Source organism: Castor canadensis, chromosome 3 (assembly GCF_047511655.1).
Source record: "Castor canadensis chromosome 3, mCasCan1.hap1v2, whole genome shotgun sequence".
Lineage (NCBI taxonomy): Eukaryota > Metazoa > Chordata > Mammalia > Rodentia > Castoridae > Castor > Castor canadensis.
In genome coordinates this window covers 109273141-109276688 of record NC_133388.1, presented here as the reverse complement: position 1 = coordinate 109276688, position 3548 = coordinate 109273141, and positions in this window count along the sequence as shown.

The window sequence follows — 3548 nt, the reverse complement described above, 5'->3', positions numbered from 1 at the left end:
TCCTCCTGCTGCCAGTCCTGTTGAGGAGGATGAGGAAATTTCCTCCTCCGGGGCACTGGCTTGGCCAGGGGGAGTCACGTATGGAGGCGGCCGATCTTCCTCTGCCCCTGCGAGGGATGGGTAAAGGGGGGAACTCTCTGGTAAGACCGGAGATGGTGAAGGAGATGCCCTAATTTGAGGACCGGTCAAGGTGGGAAGAGGAAGTTTTTCCTCCTCCTTTATGACCAAGGCAGGCGTGACTGGGGTTTTAGCCCCGGGGGCCGAACTGGAGGGGTGGGTCAGAAAAACTGTTAACCAAGGGGGAGGGTTCCTCACCAGATCCTCCCAAACCAAAATGTAAGGAACTTGGTCTGGATGGCCTCGATTGTCTGGCTGAAAAATGACTGCTTTAACCTTAGTGATCAGGTCTAGGGAGAGGGAACCTTGAATGGGCCACCCGACTCCAAAGGTGGGCCACTCTGCAGAACAAAAGGTGTCGAACTTACCTTTCTTGATGACCAGACCCGCATTTAAGGCCCTTTCTTTAACTTCTGGAAAGTGAGAAAGGATCAGAGACTTTGGGGTTGTTTGTCCCTGTCCCATTGTGGAAGGAGACTCAAACACCAAGAGAGATAGAACAAAAGGGTAAAGGCAACAATAATTCCACACACACACAACACTCTCCAGCACTCGCTCGGACCGGTCCTTCTCTCACACTGGTGCGCACCCCATTCAACCTCCTCACCGTCCAACTGGGATATCAGGCCGAAAGGCGTCCACTTGACGGGTGGTCGGTCAACTAGCTCAATTAGTTCTTCACCTGGCGCCAGGGTTCCTAAAATGCTCGAGCCCAAATGAGAGGAAAGCCTCTCCCAATAGGACCCTGTGGTCCTCCTTGCAAGATTCCCAGAATGAATCTCCCTGGGGATTGGCCGAATCCCCTCTGCGGCCCAAATGGAACACTCAAGTTCCTCCAAATGAGGGTCTGGGATCCCCTCCCAACGCCTAGGACTTGGGATCGCCCCTGCTTTCTCGCAGGCAGGTTCTGTCTCTCGAGAAAATGAAATCTCGGTGGGACCTCCAAATGTTAGGACCCGGAATCCTATTCCCCCGAGAGACAGAGAGCCAGGCGTGAATGCAATCAACAAAGCAGAGTTTATTGGACTGGCTAGCCAGGGTCGAGCTCCCACACGGACACGCAGGACCGGTTAGGAAAGCAAGACCCTGAGCCTCTTAGGGGGAAATCTTATATAGACTGCAGTGGCGTGCATATTTTTGTTATCAACATTAGACAAGCAGGCAAAGCACATCCTGCACGTACTTCACATCTTGCTCGTACCTCACATCTTGCTCGTATCTCACATCTTGCATTCCTCACATTCTATATGCCCTAACTGAGCCCTGCCGCATTGCTTATCTTATCTACATGGGATGTTTGGTACTGGTTTCTCCAACAAGGGGGTTGGGGCCCGCTGAGACCTCATATTCCTTTCAAGCAGACAGTGAACTAACCACAGCTTATCTTTCTTGGTTGCCCAGCAACAATATTCCTTTGTGACATTGCTGGTACTTTTCCACTAGACCCTATATCTAGCTCAAACCTTTGTGTGGCAGTAGGCTCTTGCTGTCTTGCTGGGGTACCCCTCCACAGGGCTCCTGCTTGAACAATAAACCCTGTGCTGGTGTTTGAGCATCTCTCTGCCTCTTCCATGCCTCTTTCATTTTTAAAAAGCCATTTTTTGGTTGTGGTCCAAAGGCATCCTGGACCCTAAAACAAGAAGTGTGTTCAGGAGTAATGAGAATTTAAAGAAGTTGGTTAGACCTTTTTGAAGGTTCTCCACCAGCAGTGGGACCTCAAGGGACCTGTCCTAACATCAGCATTGGCTGTTGGTCCAGACACGCACTACACTGAAATCTTCCTGGCTTCCACAGTGACAGGATTTCAGGATTGATTTCTCCTGTGAGCTGTCATATCTGTGTAAAAAGTATTTCCCAGGACTGGCTTTACTTTTACAAAGAGAGACTTACTGATATGCTGGAATTTTCAAGTGCTGAGGGTCATTTTTTCTGTGCATAGATAGAAATCAAAGGCAGAAACTCAATCAGTAAAAATCAGAGACATTTTATTTGCAGTGAAGAGAAAGGAAAGGCTGCATCAGGTCATACACTTGGACCCAGAAACCAGTAGTCCTCTGAGTCTGGTTACACATTATGTTTCACAGTTTTTTATTGCTAGTGGGAGGGTATGTTTTGACACAAAGATTTTGGCTCAAACAGGTTTTTCTTGGGAAGGAGAGGGCACATTTCTCTCTGGCTCATCACCATCTTTGAGGAACACTGGTCTTCCTTCAGTCTGTCTTTCATTACTCTACCATTAGAAGGGAAGATCTGTGAAGTAGGGAGCTCAGTATTTATTTTTCTGTTTGAAGAATTCTGATTTGTTTTGGACTTCATGTTTTCTAAATTGTTGTATTTGAAACTCAAGCTGTGTGGAGTCAGTCCTGCAGTTAGGAAAGAAAAATACATTCTTCTCTGACACTTCATATTTCTCGGTCTTACATAAAGTAACAGTCACAAATGCCTTCATGGAAGTATAGACACATCGTTTTGGGGTGAGAAGGAAAGTGAATCCATACAAAAGAGACTCAGAACTGACCCTATCCACTTGTTTTGTTGAAAAGATTAATAATTTATGAAAGCTGATTTTGTTTACAGTGTTTCTCAAACTTTAGGTCACTGGACAAGAAAAAAAAATCATCTCTAGTAAGTGTGCATACATTTATTTAGATCTTCACCTAAATGTAGCTTTAATATACTACTGGATAATATAAAGTACTTCTGTGTTTTGTTTGTTATTTTGGTTTGCTTTCTGTAGATTGTCTTATGCAATTAAAATTCCTCCCTCAGCAATTAAAGTTTTTATGTATTTTATATGACAATAAACACATAACAAAATCCACAAAAAGTCACTTACTTTCTGCAATCCAACCCACAAATCCTATTTTTTCAGCTACTATCTACTGAAATGAATGACTCATGGTCACAAACAAAAATTACCAAGCACATGTTCTAATGACAAGATTGCTGTGAGGTTAGAAATTATTTCTCAGATGAAAGAAATAAATTGCATTGATTTTCTAAGTCATCATATAGGCTTATGTCATCTCTGATCAGAAGATTCCCAGATTCTTTTTATGCAGCATGGAAGAATTCAGACCCAATAGGTAAATGGATTAAGGGAGGGAGATTATGAAATTTATTATAAATTAGGAAGGGATCATAAGTGGTAAAATAATCTCTGCCTACCACTTTGGAGAAGCAGTGGGCAGGGAAGAAAAAAAGAGAATAAGCCCTCTCCAGGAATTTTCAAACGTGAAAAACCTGTGGTAGGAGAAAGATTGGGGCATTCCCTGATAACCAATAACCTGTGAGTGGAGAGGGATTTGGACAGTCCCAGTATTAGGGTGACTTATGCTAATTCTCACTTCCTGTGTGTGGAAGTTTCCATACTGTTTTATTTCAGTCTGGCTCTGAGCTAGCAGAGGATTTGCAATTGAAAAGGAACCTTG